General features: G+C 41.3%; 1 protein-coding gene across 2 annotated transcripts in view; it reads left to right on the forward strand.

The window, feature by feature from the left end:
* Positions 1–20,797, forward strand: part of LOC148040190 (pentatricopeptide repeat-containing protein At2g33680-like) — a 54,843-nt gene that overhangs the window by 16,718 nt on the left and 17,328 nt on the right. Inside the window, exon 4 of one of the 2 annotated variants that reach the window (XM_087697368.1) lies at positions 13,153–13,373. The exons of the other annotated variant lie outside the window; for it this stretch is intronic. The gene's annotated coding sequence lies outside the window, so the exon portion shown is untranslated. Of the gene's footprint in view, positions 1–13,152; positions 13,374–20,797 lie in introns of those variants that run through there. 2 annotated transcript variants of the gene reach the window in all.

Here is a 20,797-nt window from a genome sequence, read left to right on the forward strand (position 1 = left end):
AAAGGAAACAAATTTAATAAATCATTATATAGACAAATTAATGAAAAAGGATACAAATTCTGTTTCTATAGAGTTGTGACACTTTTGCACTGAGTTTCATATATGGAGGCAATGGTACACCAATTGCTTTCTCTCTCTCCATATTGAAATACTGCAAAATCTTGGATACATTGTCTTGTTGTGACAGATAAACAAGACCTTTTGATTTGTCCCCGAGTATACGCATGCCAAGAATATGATTTGCTTCACTAAGATCCTTCATGTTAAAACTGTTGTGTCGTTTTTGCTTGAAGGTGTCCAAAGCATAAACATCCCTATCATCAATTCATCCACATACAAAACCAACATAATAAGGCTTCTTTCTGCTGCTTTTTTAGTATACAACCTATGATCCACTTGACTCCTTTTGAATCCTGGAGATTGTATGAATGTATCAAACTTATGATACGATTCACGCGGTGTTTGTTTCAGCCCATACAAGCTTTTGTTGAGTTTACATACCATCTTTTCTTGCCCTTTGGCCATAAAGCCTTCTAGTTGTTGCATATATATGTCCTCATGCAGATCACCATGTAAGAAGCAATCTTTACATCCATCTGTATGAGTTCTATATCCTCACATGCAACCAAGTCCAATATGGTTCGCAAATTAGTCATCTTGACTAAGGGAGAAAAGATATTGTCAAATCAATCCCATATTCTTGCTTGTACCCCTTTGCAATAAGTCGTGCTTTGTACTTTGGCGAGGAACTAAAAGTAACCTTCATCTTGTAAACCCATTTGCATGGTAGGACTTTTTGTCCCTTGGGAAAATGCACTAAATTCCAAGTACCATTCTTCTTTAGAGATTCCATCTTTGACAAGATAGCTTTATGCCATTTCTTGTTGTCCTCTCTGTCCATTGCTTCCTTGAAGCATGACGGCTTACCGCAATTTGTCAACATGACATAATTAGCAACATAATTTGCACTAGGAACAAACCTATCTGACTGTTTTGGTATTTTTGGTTGACCTATGGATCCAATGATCAGTGTTTGTCGGCCGTTCAGCCTGCAAATTGCATCAACAATTTGCTGTTCAAATGGTTCAGCATGCTGTCCTGCTTGTTCCACCTGTTTTAATGGCATATTTTCTTGTTGAAACTGTGGTATATCATGGGCAACTTCTTGCTGATGAATTTCAACATCATTCCCGACATTTATAGGGTCATTTGTAGGAGGTATTTGTTGTTGTACAGCGGGCACTCTTTGCTGTCTTATAAGTATCTCTTTTCGGAACAGAACCCTTTTGACTTCCTCTGTCTTCTCGGGCTATTTATATATGCAATCTTCTCGAAAGATAACATCATTGCTATGTACAATTTCCATTTTCTTGAAATCCCATAATCTATATCACATCTCACCCTCGTCACCATATCCTAAGAAAGTGCATTTACAGGACTTTGACTCCAATTTGTTGCGTTGTTCCTTGCGTATGTGCACAAAAGCCTGGTAGCCAAACACTCTCAAGTGTGCATACAAAGGTGCCTTGCCTGACCACACTTCTTGAGGAACTCTCTTCCCCAAAAACTTGTTCCGTGATCGATTTATCAAGTGCGTGGTTGTCATTACAGCCTCTACCCAAAATCCATGAGGTAATGCAACATGAGACAGCATGGTACGGACCTTCACTTGAATAGTCCTATTTATATGCTCTGCAATATTGTTTTAGGGCGGATTATATGGGGCAATGAGCTCCCTCTTTATCCCTTTGCTGTCACAAAAGGCCTGAAAGGCTTTTGACATATATTCTCTCACCATTGTCAGAGCGAAGTCACTTTAATGTCTTGTTGGTCACATTTTCAGCAAGTGCCAGGAATGTATTAAACTTATCTAATGCCTTGTCTTTATGACAGATTGGATAAACCCATACTTTATGTGTGGCACCATCAACAAATGTGATAAAATATTTCTTTTCCCTTAGAGATAGCCTTGGCATCTCACATACATTTGAATGTACTAACTCTAAGGGTGAATATTTTAATGAAAGAGACTTTTTATGTGATGTTTGAGCATGCTTACCAAATATGCAATGATCACAATGATCAAAATCAGCATACCTCAAATATGGCAAATAACCCACGCAAGGAAGCACTTTCATTCGTGTTTGACTTATGTACCCCAACCGGTTATTCCACAAAGATATACTTGGCTACTTGGCTATGGCAACAACATGATCACGTACACTAGATACATGTAATGGATATAGAGTGTCACTCTTACAGGCTTTAGCAACAATTCGAGATCCCTTACATATCTTCTATTTGCCATCCCCAAAAGTGGTGTGATAGCCTTTTTCATCTAGTTGCCCTGTGCTTATCAAGCTCTTCTTGAGTTGGAATACATGCCTCACATTATGCAAGGTAAACACTGAACCATGCCAAAATGCCAATTGCACATTGTCAATCCCTACAATGTCACATGCATAGCTGTGTGGACAACATCATGTCTACCACCACTGTTTTTAAAAAACCACTCATGGTGTGGTGTTACATAGAATGAAGCACCTGAATCAAGAATCGAAATGTGCATGTCATCAACAGAATATGCAATCAATGACTGTGCACTAAAAGAAGAAGCAACAAGTACATCATTGCCACTGTCACTTTCATGATTGACTACATTGACTTCCTCTATTTTCACATTGCTCTTCTTTGCATGTTTGCTAACATTTTTCTCATCCTTGCTATCATCAGTGCTTTTGCCCTTGTCTTTCTCTTTCTTCCGCTTAAAGCAATCTTGCTTAAAATGCCCTTTCTTGCCACAATGATGACACTCTATGTTTTTTCCATGAGACTTGTTTTTAGAATTACCCTTTTGCCGGGATCTGCCTCTAGTATGCAGTGCATTGGAAGATTTGTTTACTGAATTATTTTGCCTATTTAGCTCTTCCATGAGTAAAGAGCTCTCCACATCTGAATATAACAGTATGGCATTGGAGTTACTCATTGTTTTCCTAAAAGTGTCCCAACTTTCACGCAAAGTGCATAGCAAAAATGTTGCCTTGAACTCCTCATCAATGTGGAACTCCAAAGCAATCAGCTGGTTGAAAATAGAGTTAAACTCATACGAAGTTCCATCAAAATTTTCAAGCAATAAACCTTGCTGTACTTTTTTGAGCATATAACTCCTCATGTCTTTGCCACATATCATAAGCAGATTTCAATTTCTCTATGTTAAATAGCAAAGTGTCTAACACTGAGAGCTTTAGGGTAGAGTGCACAAGCTCATCTAACTCATCCCACTCATCTTGATCCATGGTTGCTAGTTTTACTCCTTTTGTCTTAATGGGCTTCACCAGTTTCTTCTGCACCAAGACATTATAGCACTGCTTTTGCTATATAGCCAAGTAGCTTCTTAATGTACAAAAGATTGCTGCTATCACTGCTGCCAGTCATGATTTACAGCCCAAAAGTGACTCAAAAGTCAACAAAGGTAAGCCCAATTGTCACATGAATGACCAACATACCAATGAGCAATGAAAAACCGAGTAATTGTAGAAATTTCAGATTTGCAAATCAATTTTCAGAGTCACAAAATGTGTGCTATAGCATACGACAAGTAATTGCAGCTGTGCCATGGACTAATACATCAGTTACTTGAGAAATCCCCAAATTTTAGCTGCAATTTTTACTCCAAATGCATCCACGGGCACAAATTCAACTCATATGGTCAAAAGCCCTAAAATTCTTTGCTGAAACTGCTCAAATTGCATCAAATATAACTCGAGTAGATTTCACAATCCAATTTTGCCAAAATTTCACAAATTTTGCAAAAGCCCCAAATTTATCCGAGGTCCAATGTGCTCAATTTGTATAGAAAATGTATTGCAAGTACACACCAAGACCAAATTTGATACAAATTTTGCAAATTTTGCAAAAGCCCCAAATTGCGCGGGATCCAATGTGTCAAAATTTAGGAAATTGTACTTGCCACATTGCAGTTTCCACAAATACACGAAAAGCTCCAATTCGTGGGAGTAAATGCATGCACAATCTTTGAGATTTGTCAAACTGTGCTTACATGCATGTGACAATGTGCAAAATTTACCAAAGGGTAAACATTGTAAAAAAAAAGCATGGTTTTTGTCAAAAAAAAAAGTGGACTGTTGGGATGCCGGGCATGACTTGTGCCTGGTTGGGAACTGTTGTTGATGTTGACACTTGATTGCAGGGCACCTGCGCTAACCTACGGACGTGTGTATACGAGCAAGGTTGTAACTTGAGCTGACATTTGACTTGTGACTTGTGTTTGCATCCTGCGATTGACTGTAGCGTGTGACCTACAATAGATTGCGATCTGTGATCTGGGTGCTACCCTTGGTGACTTGTGCTTGATCAGAATTGAAGACAACTTGCTGTTGGTATAGCTTGAGCAAACTTTGGGAAGTGCGCTTGTGATGACCGACGCTCTGATACTAGTTTGAAGTGATTGATGCGGAGTGGAGATGCTATGGTCAGCAATGGCAACGGCAGAGAGAGAGAGAGGAAAAACACGAGAAGGAGTAGAGTAGAGAGTATGTGAGATGTACAATGTGTGGGTACAATGAGTTGTATCTCTTTTAGGGTTTTGTGATAGATATATGTAAAGTATAAGTGCTAAGGGTGTGTTCACATCCGAGCACGTATAAAAGGCATGGTGGCCCTTTATTCCCAACAAGAGTTGCATAGCCTTGGCACGAAATCGTGGACGAAGCACATAGAGATTCAGTGTCACTTTATTCATGAGAAGATCTTGGATGGGAGCATTGATGTGGAGTATTGCAAGACTGAGGACAATCTGAGAAGTTTGCTCAAGCCATTCTTCATTAGCATTCCAACTCCCTTAGCCTTATGCCACATCCAAGATCTGAGAGGGGGTGCCAAAGATTTGATTACCTCTAGGATGGGCATAGGTATGTACATGGCAAAGTAGGGTAGTTTGTGGAGCATTGCATTGTATAGGAGCAGGTTCTCCGGTATTCAACATACATTTCATGCAGCCTTCACCTTCCTTTTGTTTCTTTCTCTCTCTCTCTCTCTCTCCTCTCCGTGTTCACTTCTTTCTTTCAGTTTGGTCACATGCTTCTGCATTTGTTGCACTTTGACAATTGGAGTTTGATTTGGGTGATAGGCAGCTATATGACAGGGCAACAGTGTGAAACATACGTGTGGAAGCTTTAGTGCTGTCACAACATGTAATTTTTTTCCAAGTAAAATGTGGCTGATTATATTACTAAAAAAAATTGATTACAACGGAGTGCTCATGCTCAACAGACTAGCTGGAGCTGATGCAAAGTCACAAATACATAATGTATACAAGCCTCTCAAGGCGGTCTAGGGGGGATGGGGGCAAGAAGCCATTGGGGGGGGGGAGGGGGGAGGGAGGGTGTATCGCCAACTGGGGCTGCGTGCATGCATCACGAAAAACAGATCCTGGCCGTCCCAAGTGCGCATGAAATGACATCGGAGCTCTTGGCGAGCCCTGGACTCACCTTGCACCTGATCCCATCGGCTGCGGAGGGATTGGATGATGGAGGTCCAGAGCTCTACTAAGGTCGCTTGTGCTGAAAGTCTCTCTCTGCCGAAAGCCTCCTGACACTGCGCCTTCCAAATATGCCATCCAGTAAGACTCCCTATGATCTCCCATACCTTCGAGTGGTCTACAGTGGGCTCCAGTACTTAGCATATGGGAAGAGCCTCCAAACTTACACTGTGCATGACCCTACCTCAATTATGAATATCGTGTCCTGCATCCCGGCCTCATATAGAAGGTGACGGTCCTAGTTGACTACCTGCCAACAGAAAGCTCCCCATGAGATACATCCAAGGGTAGGTGCTATACGGCGAAGGATGCAACATGCTCCTCTCCATATGAAGATCCATCTCAGGGATGGCCTCCACTCAGTGCCAAGCCTTGGTCTACAGTCCTGAAGGCCCTCTTGCAATAGGACCTTCTAGGTCTGCCTGCTTGAGACCATGGACAACTGGCTTGCCCAAGGGGGCCATACTCTGATACTCTGGGTCTATGATCCCAAGCCCTCCCTCTGACCGATGCGGTATAATGATCTCCCACGCCACCTTGGCCCTGGAATCCCTGGAACCATCTGACCTTGACCAAAGGAAGTTCCGCACTAGGTGGCGAAGCTACACTACGCAAGATGAGGAGAAGTACCAACACGAGGCGATGTACCAGGCCGTCGCTAGGAGGACCTGGTTAACCACCAGGGCTCGGCCGGCTAGTGAGAGGCGAGCCGTGCTCCAGTAGGTCAGTTTCCTTCGAATAGAATCAAGGACAGGAAGAAACTGCTAGGCAGGAGTGATGTCGAGTCCCACCTAGTTATCAGACAGTCTGCCCTCTGCTTACCCATCTAAATCCCAAGTGGATGCCCCACTTTGTGCTAGAGTCCGGGTCTGGAGGAAACCAACTGACTTTTGCCAGTTGATATTTGCTCCCGCTGCAGAACAAAACACGTCAAGAGCCACTCAGTCTCCTCTCTCACTAGAAGTCGGAGGCCACGTGATCCGCTCACACGTGACCTGAGCAAGTGAGACATCGCCTCTGCAAAGAGTAGAAACAGGTATGGGGCCAAGGGGCAGCCTTGTCAAACCGATCTCTCCAATTGAAACTCCTCCCCTCGCTTTCTGTCTATGAGAACCCTGCTGGTGGCTGATCTGTAAAGGGCGGAGACCCTGCGAATCCAATCCTGGGGGAATCCCAATCTCACCATGGTGCCCTCTAGGAAATCCCAGTCCACCCTATCATAAGCTTTCTCGAAATCCAAGAGTAGTACGGCTAGTCTCTACCCACTGTGTTGAGCCCACTCAGTTGCATCAAAGAAGGTAAATACATTGTCTAGGATGCTCCTATCCTGGACAAAGCCTGTCTGTGTGTCATGGATGATGTCTGGAAGCACGGGGCGTAGTTGCCTACCAATCATCTTTGCCAGTGCCTTATAGGCCATTGACAATAAGGTGGTTGGTCTCCAGTGGGAGAGCTCCAATCGGTCTCCCCCTTTCGGGAGAAGACTAATAAGGCCTGTCGAGAGAATCCTTGGTATCTGTCCTGAAGTGAAAATCTCTTGGAAGGCCATCAATAGGGGCCTTTACTACTTCCCAGTAAGTAGTGAAGAATGCCTTAGAGAGGCCATTCTCCCCCGGGCATTTCTGCCCATCCTGTGTATGAAAAGCCGCCTCTAGTTCTTTCTCTGTGAAGGGGGCTAGAAGGGAGCGTCCCATCTCCTCTGTGACAAGGGACGGGATGTGATCCCATACCTGCTGTCTACATCTCTGTCCTCCAGCTGAAGCTGTCTCTTGCTGGAAAAGGCGCGTGTAATAGTCGGTGGTAATCTCCATCACCTCGTCTGGGCTAGAGCGAGTCCTCCCATACTGATCCCAAAGGCTGCGTATTTGCTCTCCTGCGGTGCGAGGCTGGTGCACCTGGAAGAACTCCCTGCACATTGTGTTTCCCTTCCGCGCCCAAAAGGCTGTTGAGGTTCAGAAAGAGAACTCCAAGTGCCTGTCCTCTAGGCCAATAATAGCTGCTCGCGCGTGCACCTCTTGTGCGTGGATGGTGGGATCCCCTGGTGCCTCTTGTATTAATCTCTGCGTGGCTGCCAGGTCTTGCCGGAGTACTCTCTCCTCCTCCTAGCTCTGCTGCCTAGCCTGTATGGGTGCCTCTTGGCAGATTTTGCTTGACTCGGCTAGGATCTTTGCAACCTCCTCTACTATCCGGTCCCTCCTGTCCCACTCTCTGGTCCAAATCTGCACTATCTATCTCATCTATAGATCGAGTCAAGGATTTGACAGGATCGTGTGTCTAGGGCGGATGCTGGGGGTTCAAGTGCCAGGAGAATTGAGCAATGATCGGACAACGTGGTGCTTGCCAACAGCTCAATCTGGCCTCCACGAGAGCCTCCCCACTCTCCCACATAAAACCTATCCAATCGCTCCAGTAGGACTCCACCTAGTTGCTTGTATCCCCAAGAGAAGTCCAACGACCTCTCCCTCCTGTGAAAGGCAGGGTCTCTCCAGGCATCACGTGCTCCGACTGCCAGCAAAAAGACCTCCCATGCTTTCTACTCCTCCCCAACCATGCCTTGGTAGTTTCTGCTTCTGCCCTGCTAGTCCTCCAAAGCCTCAGGTTGTTGAAGTCTCCTCCAACGATCCAGGAGTCCACCTCTGGGAGTCCATTTGCGATCTCCACCCAGAACCTATTGTGTGCCCTAACCTCCGTAGGGGCATAGACATTGAGGATTCCAATGCACGAGTCCCCAATATCCAATCTGATCCATAGAACCCTCCGTGCCACTATCGTCCCGTGGTCTCGTACACAGGCAGTGAGACTTGGGCCAATAGAGGTGCATACGCCTCCACTCTTGCTGTGGGCACCTATGGCGTGCTCCTAGTAAGTGTGCGAGCTGCTCGGAAGTACCTTCCCTACCCGTTGGGCCTGGGTGGGGGTGAGCTTGTGCTCTTGTAGAAGCAAGATGTTGATCCATTCGGCAAGGGCAGGCTGCAACTCCTGCCGAACAATCTACTTCTTGGAGCCACATGCCCCACTGTAGTGGAGACTATTCACATTCCAGGACGCAAGGTGTAAGCTCATGGGGAAACCTGTGACTGACCAAACAGGCATCTGTTCGGTGTCACAGCAGGTAGTAGTAGTGGTGAAGCCTGAAAAAGCAGCAACAAAGGTCCTCCAAGGCAGGTGACAGCAATAGATGACAATGCCAAGGGAGCTAGACATCAATACCTCACCCATGGAAAGCTCCAGTGGGTACAACTGGCAATGGCAACAAGAGCCGATGATGCCTTATTGTGTTCCTTTGTTATTCTAGTGTGAATGCTCCCTTATCCATGGGCACTTTTTACCCTTGTCTGGAGAAGGGTTTTTTCTCGTGTAAACACCCACTTTGGGTGTGGTACTGTAGTACCTTGGGAATTGTAGTTTCATTCTATCATCCTCAAATAAGTGGATGTGACCTCCTAGCACTCTCTCCTCTCTTGCTGGCCTTGCAGCTCAGCTACTCATGCAGGCATTGTTGTGTAACCAATTGCTCCTTTTTCCCAGCTTCACTACCAGCAACTGTGTCCATTAGTTGGATCTGCCTTGCACACCACCTGAAGCTGCCCATCAGCTGCCTGTTAACACATCCATCTTGTCCGTCGGCCACCATCAACACTAGTGCTGCTACCTGCAGCTGCACCATCAGCACCTCTGGCTGTCACCTGCCCTGGTCATCACCAGCAGTTCTGCCTGACCTCTGCCACTTCTTTCAGCTGCCTACTGATGACTCTTTCAGCTGTCTACTGCTGCCTGTTTAAGCACATTTGCTGCTGCCTGTTTCAGCTGCACCGTGTGCAGTACTAGCACTCAGATGCCTCCCTACCATGTGCTATCTTCAGCTCATGCTATTCTCAAGCTGCCCGTCAATCCACCTCTGTTGTGCACTTAGACGCTTATCAAAAGTTAGACTAGCAACCCAAATTAGGGGCTTTTCGATATCAACATTGAATCTTGTTTTGGGACTTTTTACTTAAAACTCCCAAATTCCACCAAAATTTGGGATTTTCAATTCTAACCCAGAATTCTTCGAAAAGTGTTCACCATATTTGGGGCTTTTGCAAACTTTGATGGAATTCATTGACATTGAGGCATAATTCATAATTCTATGACATTGGAACCAATTTTGCATTGAATTGTCAACATCCTCTTCAACATTTATGAAAATTTTAAGTTTCTGAGTTTCTCTTTGCCTATTTTTGTGTTGCACCTATAGAAGTTCTTTGGACAGTAGCTTATTGGAATTATCAGTTATATATTGCAAATTTGCAAGTAATGGCAACTCAAAATGACTTATAAAACATGTTTCGGGGCTCTGATAAGATGGAACCTACTATTAGATGTTGACAAGACATGTACTTGTTGAAAAGCAATTGTGGGGCTATGTATCAAGGGCTGAGGCTTAGGCTAGTAGGCCCAATGGTTCAAGGAAATACATAAGCATCCAGTTCATCCATTGTCACTCTTGGATCATCAGCTCCATCTCCTCTTTCTGTAACTCGTCAGTTGAGATGGCAAGGAAGGGATACTTCACATGCCTTATTGACTACTATGCAAGAAGTATATTATTCTGCATATATGATCATGCACTATGGCCAAACAGGCATGGGAGAAGCTTGCTTCTCTCTATTAGGTCTATAATGAGACATGCGTTGCTTGCTTATACATGCAGCTTCAGATTGAGCACATGATTGAAGGCAATCCTGTTGATCATATATTACTCACATCAAGGATCTCAAAGAACCAGCTTGCAAATACTGATCAGATTATTCATGATGTGATACTTATGTCCATAGTACTGGTTGGTCTTGCAAAGTTATATCAAAGCTTTGCTGCTACTCTTCATTTGTTGGCAAGAGATAATGCTGATTTATGCTCTTTTGATGAGTTGGTCTGTTTGCTATTATAAGAAGAGTAGTCTTGGGTTAACCACTTCAGCATGGTCATGGACAATCAAGCATTTGCAACCAGTCATAAAGGCAAGGGGAAAATGTGACAGTAGTCTTATCTCTAAGGGAAAAGGCAAGGCAGCCCCTTGGTTTGACTCTCATAGCAACAAGAATAAGAATAAGAACGAATGATGTAACTAATGTAGAGAAAAGGGACATGTCATTGGCGACCGGAGGAAGTGCATGGCTAGCGAAAAGAGAAAGCAATCAAGTATGAGTATGGCCGAAAATTTAGCTAATGTGAAGGATGCATTGTGCTCATGGCTCGCTTGGATGTACATCCATCTTATGTGTTTGTTGTGCGATAGTCTTATGATCCTTCGTGACATGCACAATGTTTATCCCTGGCAGAAACCAAGAATACATGGTACTTTTATAGTGGTGCTTCTAAGCACATCACGTCTTTTGGTGAGATGTTCATCTCACTTCAGGGTGCATCAAAGGGGCTTTGTTCTCTATCTGAATAATGCTTGGCAGATTTCGATTATTGCAATGAACGAGGATACCATTATGCTTAGAGATGTATTGTATGTGCCTAGCATAAGAAAGAATTTCCTTTCAGTTTTAGCTGTTGTAGGCACTGGATTTTTGGTCAAATCACATGGACATATGCAAGGTGCATGACAGTAGTGATGGGAAAAACCTTTTGATCTCATACACATTGTATACGGGTCTCTATCAGCTTGACATGTATGAGATGAGAGCATCAAAGGATGCATTAGTCATGGATGACCCTAAGCTACAGCATGCTTAGTTTGCCATCTTAGCTATGGCAGTTTGCTGCATCTTAGAAGCAAGTATATGGTGCTAGATCTCCTTCAATTGAAGGTACCAATAAATAAGGTATGTGAGAGTTGTATTTTGGGAAAAATGTATCATGTTTGTGTACTTATAAAGAATTGCAGCTTGTGCAGATGTGTGTGGTACTATTCATATCCCATCCATTGAAGGATACTTGCACTTCATCACTTTCATTGATGACATGGCATGTCATTGTTGGTTACATGTGTTGAAACACAAGTTAGATGTGTTTGCATGCTTTAAAAATTTCTTGGCTATGGTTGAAAATACAAGAGATGTAAGTTGGTCACTCTTCGTATAGATTGAGAGGGAACATATATAAAAAGAATTCAATGGTTTTATGGTTGGGAGGGATATTGTCCATTTATGTACTACATCTTATATGCCCAAGTTAAATGGTGTGATTGAGATAAAAACTAGAGCTCTCATGAAGATGGCTCGATGTATGCTATACTTGTAACAAATTATCCCGAACATTTTGATTTGATGTTGTTATGCATTAGTATATATGTTAGATTGCTATCTCATAAAAGCATTAGATGAAAGTATACCTTGTGGGCGTTCAGGGGTGTGTGCATCATAGAAAATCATTAAGTGAATACATGCCTCATGAGGCTTGAAATGGCTAGAAGTTAGTGGTACCACACATACATGTCTTTAGCTGTTTGGCAAATGCTTTGGTGCAACAGTCATGAAGACATACGTTGTAGGTTAAGGTTGTCAAAGGTAATTTTTTGGTTACGATGCATAAAGTAAAGGGTATTCCTTGTACCAATCCTCTACACACAAGATTTTTGTGAGAGATGTGGTATCCATTGAACATGATGGTTAGTCCTTTATGGGCTTGCAAAAAAGAGCCAAATGTAGGCCACTTGGATATCTTTGACAATTTGTTGCCACTATTTCAGTAAGATACACGAGTTGGCCAACTTTAGTAATTTATTTAGGGGTTACAATAGCAAAGTCAGTAGCATACAAAAGTTGAACAAGAGCTTAACTTGCAGCTCATTGATCAATAATTGTTAGTGATGAAGTGGCCGATGAGAGGATTGCCATTCAAGAGGCTAAAATAGTCCCTAGATGGCTATTGGATACATTATAGGACAACAAATGGTAGTGTCCTTCTTGGTAGAACTAGAGTAGCTACTCAACAAGCACAAGGTAGCTTGGTTGTGCAAGGACTTGTAGTTGTTGCTTGTGAGGAGAACATGTTTCTTTTGGGGATGCTTTAGATGACGAGCATTGGATGGTAGCCATGGAGTTGGAGTTGGACCCCATCGACAGTAATGCCACATGGGAGTTGTGTGATGTGCCTCTTGGCAAGTGTGCTATAGGCATAAGTGGATCTACGAGGTTAAACATGGATTTGATGGTAGCATTGATCACTATAAGGGAAAGCTTGTTACCAAAGGGTATACCTAGTAGCTTGGGATTGACTATGATTTTATCTTTTTTCCCCACTTTATTTATGATTTCATTTCTTTGGCACTAACTTGATTGGCATATACATTAGTTGGAGGTGAGAACTACCTTTTTGAACGGTGATGTACATGAGGATGTTTATGTCATGTGCTTTCTTATTTTTGTTAAAAAAGAATTAGTATGCAAGGTGTGCCGGTTGCATAAGGCCTTGTATGGTGTTTATGTCATGTACTCTCTTATTTTTGTTCAAAAAAGGATTAGTGTGCAAGGTGTACTGGTTGCATAAGGCCTTATATGGTTTGAAACAACACCTAGTGCAAGGTATGAGAAAATACATATCCATTTGATTGCTCTTAGTTTTAGTAACTCACATATTAAGAGCGTGCTCTATGTTTGTAGGTATGGAGATGATTTGTTGATTCTTATTCTTTTTATGAACGATATGCTATTGAATGGAGCCCATAAGACACATATTGCAGCCTTAAAAGGCTAAATTACAACATTCATTTGACATTATAGATCTTGACCATCTACATTATTATCTTGGCATATCGTTCACTACAGTTGACGAGGGTATTGTTTTTATATTATCTAAGTACATTAGATAATTCCTTGAGCGTATTTAGATGCAAGAGTGCAAGCCTATATCTACTCTAATTCAGGAAAACCACAAGTTTACACTTGAAGATAAAATAGATTCCTTTCATACCTCTTTTTATTAGAAAGTTGATGGCTAGATTTTGTACTTGTGCAACATATGGCTTGATATTGTACGGGGTTTCACAATTAGCACACTTCATGCATAACCCTAGGTATAAGCATTGGCAAAAACAATTAAATGTGTCTTTTGATATCTCAAAGGCACTCAATTCTTTTTGCCCTTAAGGTAGTTTTTATTGCTTGTATGCATTTATAGACAGTGATTGTGTTGGTTGCTTTGACACATGAGTATCCAATAGTGGTAATTGTTTCATGCTTAGTGATTCATGCACCTCTTGGTTGAGCAAGAAATAGTTCAAGTGGCCACATCTACTATGGGGTAGAATACAAGGCAATATTTATAGCTACATTGGAATGTGTATGGCTCAAATGCATGTTGTCTAATCTTTGTGTGAGACAACAACTACCTACTCCTATCTATAATGACGGTCAGAGTGCCATGACAATTACGAGGAATCGAATGTTTCGTATTTGCATTAAGCACATTGAGGTGCCGTCATTGAGAGAGAGGATCCATGTAAGAGAGATTAACTTGATTTGTGTCCCTACATATAACAATTTGGTAGATGTATTTACTAAGGCTCCTTTGAGAGAGAAGTTTGAACCTTACACAAGGTTTAAGGATTACTCGCATTAGGGATTGATGTACCATTTCTTGGATGCATTCACATCATTCAATCTAGGGGATTTATTATACTTAGTGTTCCTTTGTTGTGCTTTTGTGAATGCTCCCTTATCCACATATACATTTACCTTTTAGTTGGAGAAGGATTTTCATCTCTATGAACACCCACTCTGGTTTGGTACTTCAGTACCTTAGGAATTGTACTTTCATTTGTGAGTATGTGCGTATGTGTGTGTAAGTGTGGGTGTATGCATATGTAGTTGAGTATTGGTCCACTAGCGGTCAAGATGTGACAGTGACGGATTTTGGGATGAAAGAATGATTGTGCCCATGACCCCATTTTATAGAAGGTTTTGAGCTAGTTATCCTACCAAAACTCTTGAGCTTCATAATTTGAATAAATTTTATTTAGAAAATGTTTTGGGGCTGTACAAGAGCTGAAAGAAATTAGGCCATACTAGGTTAAATTGAAGAGTAAATGTGAGGTAGCTCAATACTTTCTATTAGGATCCTAAGAGAGATGAGACGTGTTGAGTTGGAGTGCTGGCTGAATGCGAGATTGAATGAGCAGTGATAGCATTGAGAGTTGAAATAATTGAGTAAGAGTGTGCCAATGTGTTGCACGGTACACAAAGAATAAAAATGTATTTATATGTTAGGGTACAGGTAAAGGGTGTGTTCACACCTGTAAGTTTATACATGCAGGATAAAAAAGAGTTTATACCCAAAGGGGCTTTACACCCAACAACCTCCCACTTAAAGGCCCAAAGCGGTGCCTTTAAACTATCCAACTTCCACTAGTCGAATGCAATGCTCATGCTGAGCCTTTGCAAGGCTTTTAGTGAGAACATTTGCAGGGTTATCTTGGGTTTTGACCTTAGTCAGTGTGACAAGGCCATCATCCAAGACTTGTCGAAAGAAATGATACTGAACATCTATGTTTTTAGTACGTGCATGAAACATGGCATTTTTAGCCAGACATACTACACTCTGGCTATCACAACCAAGCATTGGAGTATGTAAAGAAAGACCAAAATCCTTGACCAAACAGCCAAGTCAAATAGCTTCTTTAGAAGCTTTTGTGACTGAAATATATTCAACCTTTCTAGTACTTAGTGCTACAATTTTCTGCAACCTTAAACACCAAGAAATTTCTCCACCAGCCAAAGTAAAGACATACCCACTGGTAGACTTTCTAGTGTCAAGATCTCCCGCCATGTCCGAATCACAAAATCCCTGCCGTTGTAATGTACCCTTTCCATAGCATATACACTTGTCTTATGTACTTTTTAAGTATCTAAAGATACATTTCACTGCTTCCCAATGTGGTTTGCCATGGTTAGACATGAATCTACTAACAATTCCCACTGCATGAGCAATGTCTAGATGAGTTGTAACCATGGCATACATCAAAGAACCACAAGGTGATACATAAGGTATGCCTTTCATCGCAGCAGCAACTGCATCATCTTTTGGGCAATCAACTTTGCTAAGCCTTGTATATGGTGGTAAAGGCACACCAAGAGGCTTAGCATTATCCATATGAAATATGTCAAATACTTTGCTGATGTACTTGTCTTGTGAGAGAAACAAGTGTTGCCCTCTATCTCTTTTAATGCGCATACCCAAAATATGTTCAATTGCTCCCAAATCTTTCATCGAGAAGGCTGAACTCAGCTGCCTTTTTAAGAGTATGTAAAATACTCTTATGCTTTCTTGCAATTAGTAAGTCATCCACATATAAAACTAGCACAATAAAGCTTCCATCATCAGCCTTCTTAGTGTATAAGCAGTGATTTGTATGGCTGCGTTTGAAGCCATGGCTGAGCATAAAAGTATCAAACTTTTTATACCACTATCTAGGGGCATGTTTCAGCCCATATAAGCTGCGTTTCAGCTTACAAACTAAATGCTCTTTCTCTGGAATAGCAAAACCTTTAGGCTGTTTAATGTATAGCTCTTCATTTAGGTTACCATGAAGAAAATTAGTATTCACATCCATCTGATCCAACTCTAAATCCAAGGATGTAGTGAGAGCAAACAAAACATGGAGCATAGTCATCTTCACTACTGGTGAAAAAACCTCTTGGAAGTCTATACCTTCCTTTAGTGTATAGTCGTTAGAAACCAAACGTGCCTTGTATTTGGGCTTCCCATCAATATATTTCACCTTATAAACCTATTTATTAGGAATAACTTTCCTATCCTTGGGCAAAGGTACAAGTTCCCATGTGTTATTCGCATACAGAGACTTCATCTCTTCCTGCATAGCAAGCTTCCAATTTCTCTTGTTTACACGACTGTGCCTCTTTAAATGTTAAAGGCTCATCTTTATTAGTCAATAAAATGCAATCCAAAGATGATTGACCTCTGTGGCTGCCTTCTGACACGTGTAGACCTTTTTACCCAATGATCTGTATTGATAAGCAATGGGCCTACGTCCTTAGGTATATGCACACCATCACACTTGGTGATTGGTTTTCAACATTTTCTTGTTGCTGTAACCTGTTTTCAACATCTTCTTATTGTTGTCCTATTTTATCATGCGTATCAATTTTCTGTCCAATATCTTCTGGTTGTAACATAATAGGTTGCTGATCATTTTCAACATCAAAAGGGATAGAATCTTCAGCTAATGGTTGTTGAATGGCTGGTTGTTCATGCTACAATTTGACCTCCTTGTCAAGGTCACCATGTGTAGCATTTTTCGGCAACTTTGCCTCATTAAATACTACGTCTCGACTGCGTACTATCTTTCTATATTGAGGAAGCCAAACTCTATATCCCATCTATCTCTCATCTCCATATCCCATGAAGATGCCCTTGATGGATTTCATGTCTAGTTTAGTCCTCTGATTTACATGAATATGCACAAAAGCATCACAACCAAAGACATGCAAATGGTCATATGAAGCAGGTTTGCTAGACCAAACCTCTTTAGGAATGCAATTTTCCAATGCATGATTGAGAGAGCGATTGCACACATGAACTACAGTTTTAAGAGCCTCTCCTTAAACCTCCTATGGGAGATAAGCTGTGGACAACATGCATTTGACTCTCTCACAAAGTGTGCGATTATATATTTCAGCCACGCTTCTTGATGCAGGATTGTAAGGGGCTGTCAACTCTCTCTTAATGCCATGCATCTTATAAAACCTTTTGAACTCACTAGAAATATACTCGCCCCCATTATCTGTTCTTATAGCTTTTAACTTAAGCCCTTTTGTGTGGTAACAAAAGCATGAAACCTTTTAAAAGTGTCCAACACTTCCTTTTTGCTCTTTAATACATACACCCATTGCTTTCTATTGAAATCATCAATAAAAGCAACAAAGTACCATGCACCCCTATGTGAATCAACATGCATAGTGTACACATCTGAATGTACTAAGTCAAGAGCATTGGACTTTCTAACAACACATTGTAGTAAGGAGACTTCACATGTTTTCCATATATGCAATCATTACAAAAGTTGAGACTAGAGCCTTTTACATCAAATCTCCTTAAAGAGGAGAGAACTTGAAGGCCTTTTTGGCTCATATGGCTAAGTCTTTTGTGCCAAAGTTCCATCTATGAACGAACTTTAGCCACAACTAAAAACTTGCCAGGTAATGCCTTATAATACAAATAATACAAGGTCCCCTTTTTGCTGCCTTTAACAATCAGCATAGAGCCCTTGTGGACTTTCCAAGATCCACCACCAAAGGTAGTAAAATACCCTTTTGCATCAAGTTGCCCAACTGATAGTAGACTTTTCTTTATGCCAAGTACATATCTGATATCATGCCAAATCAGTTCTTGGCCATTTTCAAGGGCCAAGTGAATGATACCATGGAAATCTCAAAATGACACTTGCTTTTCAACCCAACGAGTATCTCAAATCCTTCCTCGTGAGGCCTATTTCTCTTTTGATTATGCATGACCATCTGTTTCATTGTATAGTGCATTACATCAAGCATAATGAACAATAAGATCTAAAAACCAAGAAGTCAAGAGAGAGGATGTGGATGTCATTTTACATTTTTAAGATGACAAAGGACACTAACTCTTGGGACATCTCCATTAGCTCCCTCTAACATGAATTCATGGGGTGCCTTTTTAGTGTAAATAATTGACATCAAAGTTATATATTTTCCAAACATCATTTGTACCCTCCTAGGCAGTCCATTGTGATCCATGCCAACTATTTAGGACACCAAACGCTTGATGTTCCGTAATGAGCTTCTACACATTCCCTTGGAAATGTCATTGATGGGCCTTTTCTAGCAAGTTATATGACCTTGTACATGTGGCCATTAATATAATAGTGGCATAAGTCTATTGTCCCAACATTTAAATGATGATGGTACTCTTTATTTGATGGTGTATTAATAGGCTATGCCTACGCTATGAGTTATGTACTTTTTGTGCCTTAGCGAAGTTAAAATGTTGTTGGATCTATGGGAGAACAACTTCTTGAGAAGAACAAGAATTGGGCCACGAGAAATATGCTTCAATGGCTTCAAAAGTGTTAAACTCTTGTGGCATCTAAATTGGGTTAAGTGGTGGATCAAAGTGAAATGTTTAAAAGCTTTATAAAGGTTGATTGACTTAGACTAATTGACCTACTACTTATGATCGATTTGATCTCATATAGAATTAGCGAAGTATTCTGTTAGAGTTGTGAGTTTATAGGTGTGTATTAAGCTAGTAATCAACATGGAAAACATGTGGAATGTAATTGTGCACATTCTGTGTACATAGGTGCAACTTGTGTGAGTATGAAGGAGTTGAGAGACTATCACAATTTCGCTATATAAGTTGGGGGGAGACGACAACAAAAATGGAGGCTATCATTGAATATCTGGCATAACTATCATCTTCTTCTTTCTCTTCCATGTTAGCTTGATGGGGGAATGGGATGCCTTTTGTCCCCTTCTATCCTTTCAAAAACATGGGAGTTTCTTTGATCATTTAAAATAGAGTTCATATAGTGTTGGGGTTGTTGAGGAGGGTAAGAGGAATAGAGCTGAAGTACTATCAGGACAAAGGATCCAAGTTGCTGCAAGCCCAATTGAATGAGGACCTTGACAACCATACCGAGCTGAAATTGAAGCTATCAACTTCTCAAACATTGAGAGGTTTTTGGCCAGATTTTATGGTTTTGCTAAGTGTTTTACTCTATTTGTAAGCGGCTCTTTATTGGGAGCAAAAGAGATCTTGTGCTAACTTTTCTTGGAACAAGAAGAAGATGAGAAAGAGGCTAATCTTGCACCTGATTAACTGTCACTAAAAGAAGATATTTGGGCTAACATGTAGGTTGAAATGAGATTGTCTTGCCTCTTGCAATGGTCTATTGCAGGGATGTATATTACCTTCCGTGGAGGGCTTATGGACTACCAACCTACAATAAATTATGATCATGTGATGTAGCTTGCTATATCAAAGGGTGCCGTGCAATTGGTATAAGTTTATTGAGCTTGTGATGGGTTCTCATGGGATTTCAAGTGCTGCTAGCATTTGGTTTCATAGAAGGGCTGTTTAGACTAGTGTTGCTAGTCTTGTGTGTGGTCCTCTCGGTGGCACCTCTTTGAGTGTATTGGAAGGTCCTATTGGGGCTTTTGTGAAGGTGGCTGGGGGATACTTGTATGCAAGTATTTCGATCATTTTGGAAGGGACTATTCGCATTCTTATAAGCTTGAGGAATCAAGGCCCAATAATTTGCAAGGGCCGAAAGTTGTGGGGATCATTGCTTTGCACATGGAAACAACAAAATAGGGATCCTATTTTATGATGGAGGGATGTTTTTATGCATGCATATATGTATATATGTTACACACACACACACACACACACACACACACACACACACACACACACACACACACACACACACACACACACACACACACACACACACACACACACACACACACACACACGCGCGCGCGCGCGCGCATGCATACACACACACACACACATACAAAATCCATAATCACATAGCTAATCATATTTTTTGAACATATCTTTATATATCATGGATTAGTAACTAACCCTAAAAGCTTACCTAACCAAGCACATAATTGGAAAATCTCACTTGAAGAAGCTCCGGCATAAAGACGCACCTAAGATTGTGGATGAGGATTGTTGTCTCAAGGATAAGAGTGCACTATTGCAAGAGAGTGGATGAGGTAAGAATGTAAAAGAAATGATAGACTTGATTGTATATTAGATAGAAACATAGACACATCAATATAAGTAGCATTGAATACGAGAGATAGATGGTGTGGTGCTAGTGGATGCTCCTACAAATCTCTCTCTAATGCTCAATCCCACAACATGAAGCACAAATAATTGAGGTGGCTGTGGAATCCAAAGAGGTTACACACCAGAATCTTGCATCCATGCTTGACGATTAATTAAGAAAAATGATATAACACAAAGGATCATTCAGTATTTACGTGACAATAGTTTGGAGCCCTCCAGGTATGTTTGACAATAGTCCAAATTCCTTGTGGTGTCGATAATAGCATACATGAGGGAACAATAGTCTTTTTGGTGGTCCTAATCTATAGATGATAATTTTCATGGCTATTTGAGTAGGATAACAATCATTTTTTAGCATTTCCCATGATAAAACTCTAAAATTTCTCTGTACATGATTCTCTCTCGTCTCCCAATAATCTCTCAAGTTATCTTAGCAAAATCTAGCCATTTGAG

Source organism: Lygodium microphyllum, chromosome 2 (assembly GCF_053477565.2).
Source record: "Lygodium microphyllum isolate KBCC chromosome 2, Lygodium_microphyllum_v1.1.10, whole genome shotgun sequence".
In the NCBI taxonomy this organism is placed as follows: Eukaryota; Viridiplantae; Streptophyta; class Polypodiopsida; order Schizaeales; family Lygodiaceae; genus Lygodium; species Lygodium microphyllum.